This window comes from Mirounga leonina, unplaced genomic scaffold (genome assembly GCF_011800145.1).
Source record: "Mirounga leonina isolate KUSES-001 unplaced genomic scaffold, KU_Mleo_1.0 Mir_199, whole genome shotgun sequence".
NCBI classification, from domain to species: domain Eukaryota; kingdom Metazoa; phylum Chordata; class Mammalia; order Carnivora; family Phocidae; genus Mirounga; species Mirounga leonina.
In genome coordinates, this window is record NW_023270498.1 from 10,975,186 (window position 1) to 10,985,447 (window position 10,262).

The 10,262-nt window shown below is 47.3% G+C and overlaps 1 protein-coding gene across 2 annotated transcripts in view; it reads left to right on the forward strand.

The window, feature by feature from the left end:
* The first annotated feature begins 693 nt into the window (after positions 1 to 693).
* Positions 694 to 10,262, forward strand: part of GLI3 (GLI family zinc finger 3) — a 273,042-nt gene continuing 263,473 nt past the window's right edge. For both annotated transcript variants that reach the window (XM_035026515.1, XM_035026516.1), the window contains exon 1: positions 694 to 770. The gene's annotated coding sequence lies outside the window, so the exon portion shown is untranslated. The remainder of the gene's footprint in view (positions 771 to 10,262) is intronic.

A 10,262-nucleotide genomic window follows, 5' to 3' on the forward strand; every position in this document is an offset into this window, starting at 1 on the left:
GAGAGCCGAGGCGGGGTGGGAGGCGATGCAAGCAGACAGGACGAAGCACGGCGCGCGGGGCGCTGTGGGGTGGGGGCGGCGGGGGCGTCCGGGCGGGGCCGCGGGCGCGGGCGGGGAGCGCGGCCGTGACATCACGCCCGGGCCCCCTTCCCCTCACCGGGTGGGTGGGGCCTCGGCGCGCCGAGCGGGCGCGGGGTCAAGGAGGGGGAAGAGGAGGAGCGGGCCTGAATATGCCTGAGTGAGGACCCGGGAGGGGCGGAGGAGGCGGAGGAGGCGGAGGGAGGGGAGAGGCGCGCGCGTGGCTCGGGGCGCCCGGGCTCCCTCCACCCGCCCCCCCAGCCCAGCCCCCGAGCCCGGCCCGCGGCGCGCCGCCTCCTCGCCGCCGCCGCCGCCCGCGTCGCAGCTGGGACCCGCTCCCGGCGCGGGGCCCCGGCGGGCGGGGAAGCGCGGGCCCCGGCGCGGCCTGGAAGGAGCGAGAAAGCAAAAGTAAGGCGAGCAGCACTCCAAGTTTTCCCAACTTCGCCCCCTGCGGCGGCGGGCGTCCCGCTGCTCAGCGCGTCCGCACCGCGCCGGCGAGTGGCAGAAAGAAAAGGGACGGGGCGGGGGCGGGGGCGGAGGAAGAGGGAGTGCGGAGGAGAGGGGAGAGTCCGGCAACTTCTGTTAAAACTTGGTGGAGGAGGAGCGCGGGGAGGAGGAGGAAGCGGAGGAGAAGAGGGAAGGAGGGAGCGCGAGGGAGGGAAGCGAGAGCCGAGGGACAACTTTTCCACCCCGTGAGTAGCGCCGGCGGCGCGGGGTCGGGGCGGGGGGCTCCTCCACCCAGCGCGGACGGCCCTGCCGGGATGGGACCTTCCTCCAGAAAGTCGATTGGATGCCAGGAGGGGACTGCGGTGGGGGCTCGCTTTCTTTCTCTTTCCCCTCCCTCCAGCGGGTGAACCGAATCAGAACTGTCACTCAGGGCCTGTGAGTCAGAAGGGATCGGATTACACGATCCCTGAAACCGATGCCGGCGCTGCACGAGCGGGAGGGAGCGGGCAGGGGCAGCGCCACCGGCACCGGCGCGCTCGCACACTCGCCCTCGCGCACACTCGCCGCGCCGACTCGCCCTCCCCGCGCGCCCGGCGGCCGCCCGCGCCGCACCATGCCCGCGGCGGGCGCACCCCGCGCCCGGCCCGGCCGCTCGCCGTAGCCCGAGCCGCCCGCGGCCGCGCGGAGCCCGAAGCCGCCCGCCCGCGCCCCGGACGCGGGTCTATGGGGAGTTCGGGGACTTGACAGCCGCCGCCGCCGCAGGTACGTCCCGCCCGAAGTTCTTTGTTTCGCGGGCCTGGCACCCGGCAGCCCGCTCCTGCGGCCGCGCCCGCGCCTCCGGGTCGAGAGGGGGTCCCCGACGGGGGGAGCGGGAGGAAATGAAAATGGCTGTCAGAAGGCGCCCAGATTTGGAGAGCAACCCGTGCGGCGTCGGAGCCAGGCTTTCATTCGCTTCCTCCTCCTCGGGGCTCCCTTGCCAAGTGCCTGAGCCCGCGGCAAGCCGGAGACGGACCGGAGAATTTCCCGTGCTGGAGGGGGACGAAGTTCGCAGCGGCGGTGACGGCACCCCGCGCCCCCGCTCCCCGCCCAGAGCGCCGGCGCCCTCCCTCGCCCGGCTGCGTCCCCCTCGGGTGGCGGGCGGGGGCGGCGGCGGGCGGCGAGGTGGGTCCGCGCGGGGAGCGCGGCTGCGGGGGCCGCAGGCAGCCCGCGCAGCCTCCGGAGGGCGGGGGTGTGGTGTGCGGGGATGCGGAGGGGCGCGCCGCGGTCGTCGGAGAGGAAAAGTGAAAGTTGTACATCTGTGTATGATTTGGGATTCTTTTATTTCTTTTCCTTTACAGGGACAGCGCAAAAAAAAAAAAAAAAAAAAAAAGAAAGAAAGAAAGAAAAAAGAAAACAAAAGAAATAAAAGCGTTAGAAGTTGCAGGGAGTGAGTGCGGGGATGCGAGTAATCGTGGCCCGTGCAGTAATCATTCAGGAGGCCGCATTTTCGCAGAGCAGAGTTGGGTATGAATCGCTCTGCAGGGGACAGTTACTTTCTGGAGTTGCCGAGGGAAAATGGGCGGGAGGAAGTCGAGAGGGAGTAAATATTTACCCCAAACTTGGAGAGTTTGTGAAGCGACTTTTAAGCAGATCGCCAGATGCCGAAGCGCCAATGCACACCCCGGCCTTTTAGCCTTCCCTGAACTTTGTGCTCCTGTCCTTGACTGCACCTCCTTCAGGAGATGCGGTCCCGAGAGGGGCTGGACCCGGGTTTCCCTTGCTGACCCCGCGTAGAAAGAGGATTAAGGAGGCATCTCCCTCGATACTCCTGCTGCCTCGATACTTCCCATTCCCTGGTGTGCAGTGCCGAATAGATTCTGGCCTTGGGTACAGCGCTTGTGGCCCTCTGCCAGTTTATATGTACATGTATTTATGTAAAACATTTTCTCCCAGCTCTTTGTCAGCTGTTCCACATTTTCCAGCTGCCATTTCGGTTTGAAATGATGGACTGTCCGCATCTCCAAGTAAAAGAGCCCTTTCGCCAGAGGTATGGAGGGCCGGCCCCTGTGCAAAGACATGGGCAGTGCCATTAGCTGGACTGGTATCATTAGTTCCCAAAACACACCTTCTGCTCTCCTTTTCCTCTCCTCCTTCCTCGTCCCAGTTAGTCTTTCCAGAGCACTCTGCTGGAAATTCCCAATAACTAGTCCAATAACTAGGCTTTTCCCTCCAAATGTGATTTTGCACAAAATTTGGATGAGGCCTTTTTTTTTTTTTTTTTTTTAGATCCCTGAAATGTGTGTCTGGTGGAACTAAATTAACTTTTAAAAAGAGTTCCAGCTTGAGTGTGTTGGGCATGGCTGGTGGGGGGTGCCTCTGCCATGGCCAATTGAAATGATCTCATTTCAGTCTGTTTAAGGCAGGAACTATTCATCGTCTCCAGGTTACACTTTTTACGTTGTTTGATGTCTTAGCATATTAGAGACTGAAATCTTCAAGAATTGGCCTAGAGTATTAATTTTGAGTATTTATGTAATTGTTCTGTAATTTGAATAGGTGCCTTATTGATTGATTCCTGTAATTATTTCATTTAGGTTTTAAATTAAAAATTAATAATAGTCTGACAGTTTCTTAATTACATGTGTCAAGATTATTTTGAAGGAAGAAAATGCTATGTTTTAAAGTAGTGGAACAACCTCAAAATCTCTTCATTTTTCTAAAGCAGAACGGTATTTCAGTTGAGGGGCAATAATAAAGCTGCGGTGATTGGTCCTAACAATGTAAACTGTGTGAAGTATCTAAAGAATTTGTTTATGTTAGGAAATATTGGTCTTAATAACGTGGTACACAAACACTTTGGCCAGTTAGACTACAGTCTGACCTAAAACAAACATGAAATAACATTTAAATTAGTTGTAACAGCGTACTTACAGAGAGAAGAGAGTTTATTTTATACTAAAAGCTATTTAATTAGAAACTCCTTGCCTAAGGGGAGATCCTTTCAGGGTATATAATTCTTAAAGTCAGCCTCGGGAAGCTTTGGTTTAAGATGCCTGAAGGAGTCCAAAGTGAGAGGTGTCTAGTGAAATTTCACACATGCAGAAGCACTTTATGAGGTATAGATTGTGTTATTATTCATAGGCTAGTTGGTCCAACTCAGATACCTACAGTTTCCCAGTACCTTTGACATGTGTGTATTCCTTGATCGAGCCCTGAAAATAAACACACTTTTACCGTATGCCTCATTTGCAAAGGACTACAGACAGAAATGAGAAAATTCCGTACTGATGAAAAATGGCTCTGTTGAGTTATTTCATTACTTATTTAATGAAAGAGTCGTTAATTTATCAATTTGATGCCTGAGCCTAAAAGTTGGACTTTCCTTTGTTTCTTGGCCCGTTTTCTTAATTACCTGTATGCTGGAAGGGTTTCAGACTTCCTCTGTGCTTAGCCTTTCTGAGGTCCTTCCCTGGATATGAGGTATCCTGCTTTACTGAGATTTTCCCTCTCCTGCCCCCCTCCCCCCACTTTCTTGAGGCTAGGGTTTGGTTGGGAGCATAGGAAAGGAAACAATTTAATGATCATTGTTCCATGCACTCACTTATATGGAGACAGTAATGGACTAAGAGAAACCAGTCTTAAAGGAAAAGTGAATCACTGAGTCATGAAATCCTCAAGAAAACCTTAGCAATGGAATGTTAATGCTTTTAGACTATAGTAGATTATCTTAAAAGTCAGACTTTTCTTCTTTATGCAATTGTTGTAAATCCCCAGCTAAAGAGTTCTTTGAAGGAGGTTTTAGTTTTGCTGGCATTCATATTCCATAGTTGGTCTGACTTGTTTTGGAAGATTCAAGAAATTTTCTGCCAACTTATATCATAAGAAACAATTACAATGCTGAAATGACTAGAGAGGAAATGTGTGTGTGCGTGTGTGTGTGTGTGTGTATAAGTTTAATTTGTTAAGCAAAATATTCCACTCTCATAATGACTTCAGGTTGTCGTTTCATTAAAGGCTAGTAGAAGATGCTGCCCTTCACTTCATGTCATTTTTCGAGATGAAAATTGATTTGTTCGAGTTTCAAAGCAAATAAAGGGAGACAGAATAAACAACAACAGGGCAGGGGTACTGCTGCAAACTTTTTCAAGTACTTTCAGTGTATTTTTCATCTTTACTTTTATGTGATGGGCCTGTGAAATAGAGCTGTAGACTGGCGAAGACTTTAAATGAAATTTCACACTTTGATGATTTTTTTTTAAACTTTGATACATTGACAGCAAAAGGAGCTGCAAAGCTTTTATATAACTTGAGCAGTAACGCCAAGCAGCAGTCAAACGTCTCTATGCATTTGTGTTTAACTGCAGAAGAAAAACATGTCCATGGGTAGTAGAGGTTCTTATCAACCCCCTAATCCCAGATCCCAGCAAACCTTGAGGGCATGCCTCAGATCTTGCTGAAATCACTGTAGACTCCCACAGTTTGCAGATTAAATATGCTATGTGTTCCTGGCTCCAACAACAGTTTTATGAGCTCACTAAGCTTCCTGTTTTAAGATCCTTTTCTTAAGTTTTTAGGAGCTGCTAAAGGCAATGCTGTCTGGAGTAAGTGGTGTTGTTAATTTGGAGACACTTTGGACATTTCATTCTCTCTTTAAAAATTGCCAAAATTATTATTTGTAAATTGAAGGGCTAGTTAGGCAGGGAAGAGGGAAGGGAGCCCTTTGAAAGAAATGGGATGTTAGATGCGTGCCTAAGCGCAAAACTTCACCTGGTGTCTCAGTTGTTTTAAGGCACTTTTCCTTTGCGTAGCCCCTTAAAATTAGACTGTTCCCATTTGTAATTCTAAATGCACTATATATTTCAGTGCCACACTTCTTAGTTACTCATGACCACTTCTGTTTTTTTTTTTTTTTTTTTTTAACGTGAAAGTGTTTTTTGTTCTGTGTTGTGTATATTTCAGCCCGACAAAATGTCCCAGAAAATCTATGGCTCTCTAAAGAAACTGAATGAACAAGCCATTACATAGTTAATAAGGTGGCACTGGAACATTCCAGCCCCCCTCCTGAAAGGCAATATTGTGTGGAGCTCCACATCTGCATCTGTAGTATCTACAGTTGTGTCCCCGTATATTGTGCTTTTGCATTTTGCTCAAGAGTCATAATGACCAAAGAAAATACTTACATCATCGTCCAACAACATGTCATATAATTCCCAAGAGAACTCAGCCAATTTTGTGCTTAAAGGTTATTCAATGAATGAAATTGTGAAAGCCCATTTGTCAAAGTACTGCATGGTTTCTGTTAGTTTTCAAGCCCCAAATTCATTGTCTGCCCTGGCCCGGCCATTAGTCATCAGTGTATTAGCGCTGCCTTCAGGCCATGCTGCCCAGCACTTCTTCACACCATTATAGCTTTGAAAGTGTACTCTGTCGACTTGTAGAATTACTGCTCTGATTTCCGCTTGGCTGGGTTCGAGGTAAGTCCCCTCCCTACCTCCTAGCTGCCTGTAATCCTTGCTTTCTTTTAAAGCTCCTTTCCAGAGATTTAGGGGAGAACTTTCTTAAGGGCCCTGTTGGCATCATACTGTGGTTTTGTTGTGGTATGCACTGTACATATAAATTGTACCTGCAGTAAATTGGATTGATTGCTGGCCTGAAACAGCTTTGGGGCTTTTCTTTTCTTTACTTTTTTTTTTTTTTTTTTTGATGGGAGGGGGCAACAGTGTGTGTGTGTGAGAGAGAGAGAGAGAGAAAGAGGGAGGGAGGAAGAGACTGAGAAAGGAGTATGTTTTAAATATAAGCATTTGATTGTATACATGTGAGTAATTTTTATGCCACAAAATTAAATAATGGGAGACAAATGTAACTTTATTTAAATCTCTGTTGGAATACCTTCAGAATGCAGTGTGATCTCTTACTTGCTTATTCTCATTTGCACATTTTTAGCTTTAGCCACTTTGACTTTTTTTGAAGACTGTGTAAAATACCTAACAATATTCCAGGGTGCCTTACATTATAAACTATTGGTTTTTACAACAAGGGACAGACCGCATAATGCTCCCAACTTGGATGCAAGGTAACTTTCAAAGTGCAGTAATGAAGGCATGAGACAGTTAAACTGTATGATTGATTTCATTTTGTGATATTTTTAAAAAGAATAACTCAGTCTCAAGAGAGTTACCTGTGTGTAGAGAAACCTCAGCCAGCCTCCTAAGAATGAAGCCTTAATGAACTCAGATGAATGGAAACCTGAATGGAGTGGCCAGAAGTGTGGACCAGGTCATGCACCTCAGAACAGCATCTGCTGTTTGAACTGCGGATGTTCAAATGGAATTCCATACCCAAGCATTTCACTGGGAGGGTTTGCGGTTTGGGGTAGTTTGCACCGACAGTTTTGTACGTGATGGAGGGTGTACGGGGCAGGTGTGAACGATAAGCTGAAGAATTCTGCGAATAAGCAAAGTTCATAGGCTCAGTGGACGAGGGGGTGATTTGTACTGAATAAGACTTAATTAAACATCCTTAAATTTTTGAAAATTTGCTTTTTTAAAAAAATTTATTTATGTATTAGAGAGAGAGCACAAGCAGGGGGAGCGGCAGGCAGAGGGAGAGGGAGAAGCAGGCTCTCCGCTGAGCAGGGAGCCCGACGTGGGGCTCGATCCCAGGACCCTGGGATCATGACCTGAGCCGAAGGCAGTTGCTTAACCAACTGAGCCTCCCAATCGCCCCCGAAAATTTGCTTTTAAAATTGCAATTAAGATTCAGGAGTCACAATTTTAAAATTGGGAGGATAAAGTATGCTGAACACATCACACACACACAAAAATACATTAGGTACATTTGGGATATCTCTAGCTGGTTTTTGGCACCCAACAGGTATTACTGGTCTAGGATTTGTGATGGTTTCATAGGCCATGTCCTCTGTCCCCTTAAGCTTGATTGTAAAGACACACATGATTTTAGGAACCAAAAGTTATGTCAGTCCTGTAAGAATAATTTTTAAATTTAGGATTTTTTTCTTCTAAAAATGTGTGAAAATTTTTAATTCCCGTAAACCTCAGTGAAGTGAGACAAGGAACACCTTCGATCAGACATGATGTTTTTGTGATATATATGGGTTTCAGGGAAATACAGTTTTCATGAGTTTAGCTGATCTATGGACTGATAGCTGACTTACAGATCTCATTTTCTGTCTGAGGATTGTCTCCAGCAAACCCACAGAAAATGGGGGTGCCGGCTTGCTCTGCATTATTGCTCATTTGTTAATGGCACCTGCTATGCAGGGTGCTTCCTGCAGATCCTAACCAAAGCACACTGGATGCTGTTTTACAGTTTCCCAAAACTCAAGAATTGGCAACAGGTATTAAATAACGACCTTATACTCCGCTGGAATATTTCTCCTAAAATACTACTGACAGCAGACAGAGAGCAGCTGATGCTCTTTTGTTTTAAATAGAGATGGCAGAAAAGTAAAACAGGTGCACAAGATGTCATTTGCGATTTTACCTGTAATAGCAGTGATTACTTTGTGTCCAAAAAGCTTTTCAGTGGTTGAAGGTAAATATGTGGATTTCTTAAAAGTTTAGATGTCACTAATTTACTAAAGCCAAAATCACTTAATCCATAGTCAGGCAGTTATTTCCCCTTAGAGTAATTCCATTCCTTTTAGAGTAATTCCATTTTGGGACATCTATCATGAATACTGCTTATCTGAGACGAGAAGCCTCCAAAATATAGGAAAGATTGAAAACAATAGGCAGCAGATTTGGGGAACCGTCTAGGCTACCAAAGACCACTTATGGCAACTTGAACAGCTTTCTTGTTTGCAGGCAACGCTTTAGGTTTTCCTAATTAAGGAAAAGTCAAATCATATGGAAAGGTAAAATAATTGTACATTTAAAAATACTATAAAGATTCATGAAGATTTCATTAAGAACTTATGAAGTAGAGCTTCTTTTCTTGCAGAAAAGGAAAGCAGTGCAGACAGGGAAGGGTGAGGAGGGGAAAGGAAACTGTTGGCTGGTCACAGGTTCTGCATATGTAATGGATTTGAAGTTCAGAAAGATAGTTGGAGCCCAAGGAAATTCAACCACATTACAAACCTATAAGAGGTTTTCTATAATGCGTGGTTGCATGAAATCCACTGAAACATTTTAAATTCCCTAAATTTTGCTCATTGAAACTCAGACCATTTTGTATTTCCAAAATCGTTCTAAAGTTAAAATCAGCATTAGTTTGTACTTCTTGATTTTTTCCCCCTTCTTCCTAAAGGATTCATTTTCATTGGAAATGGAGTTTTAATGCTACAGGAAGGTATAACTATTTAATAGAAATTTTACCTAAACAGTTGCTCCAAGAGTAGCATCTTGAAGTAGCAGCTAATCTGCTAGTAATAAAAGGTGAGAAAAATGTCACTCCTCAGTGATACAGGGGAGACCCCTCAGAAATCCTTACACAGGCTGCTTCCTTCTGGCTTTTTAAAACATGAGCCCATTAGGGAGATCATTCAGCTTATAAATATACAGGCAGGTGTAAGTAAATGTAATTTCTCTGGAGGAAAGCCTTATTCCACTCGAGCAATAGTTCCCTAAGCTGCACAGAATAATTTCTCACTTAAGGCCTAATCATGGTGCTGTTAAAAGCCCTGCTCGGCCTACTGGAATGCCTTCTCTCTGATCCCTCATTGGCAGGAGCTATTTTAACCTATCAGAAACGCATTGGGTTCCCACATCAAGCTTTTAACTTAGTTTTTTACATCTTTAAATGCGTTAAGACAAAAATGAAAGAGAATTATTGCCCAGGTTCAGGCAACTTAAAAATAAACCAACTGGATTAGGGAAATAAATTAAGTAGTCTGCTGTTCACAAAGGATGCATTATCAGTTTATAACTACTGTTTCATTTCACCTTAGATTAGAAAGTCGCAGACAGTTCAAACATTTTACATGTTGGTTTTAGCACTGGTGCTGTCCTTAAAAAAATTTTAACTGTTTAAGTGATGAAGAAATCCTGCTTGGATGTGGATCCCAGGTTTCACTGCAGAGACCTGCACTGGGAAAGGCTGATTTTTGCACATGTTCCCAGAATTGTGATTTTTTTCATCCTCCCTGTTTACTACCCAAAGCCTGTTGAGGTTGAACTTTGGAACTCCACTGAGCGCCTCCCTCCCTGAGACACAAGGAGATGTGTCCAACCCTTAACCATTCACAACACCTGAATCTACTTAGGGCAGCTGGTGGAGAAACAACATTTGGGGGCCAGGTTAATGGACGGTGAGTTAGAAGTTTTGTGAGTGAAGCCCACACCCATTGGCTTGTGAAGACCTCCAGTGTTCCCCAATGTTTTATGGCAGCGAGACACACGGGGTGTTGCATTGCGAAGTACCTGGAAAGTTGCACCTCTCCGGATTCAGCTGGGAAAACAGCTGTGTGAATGAGAGCGGGGCTCCCTCGGACAACTGTCTGCTGGAAATGCTGCCGGGCCTGTTGCAGAGAGTTTCCCAGTGCCCGTGACTATGCCCAAGGAGCAGGGTAGCCAGTGCGAAAAAAGTGGTAAGGGGCGCTTCTTTCCCTGCAGAGGCCCTGCCGGTTGCGACCGTTCAGCCTCGCCGTGCCGGGAAGCCAGCCTCAGGAATGCGGTTCGCGGCGCGGCCGCCGGCGTCCCCGCGGCCCCCGACACCCCGCGACAGCCCCCGCGGCTTCCGGGAGCCGCGCCCGTGCCGGGGCGCGGGGCGCGCGGGGCGCGCGGGGCGCCGGGGAAGCG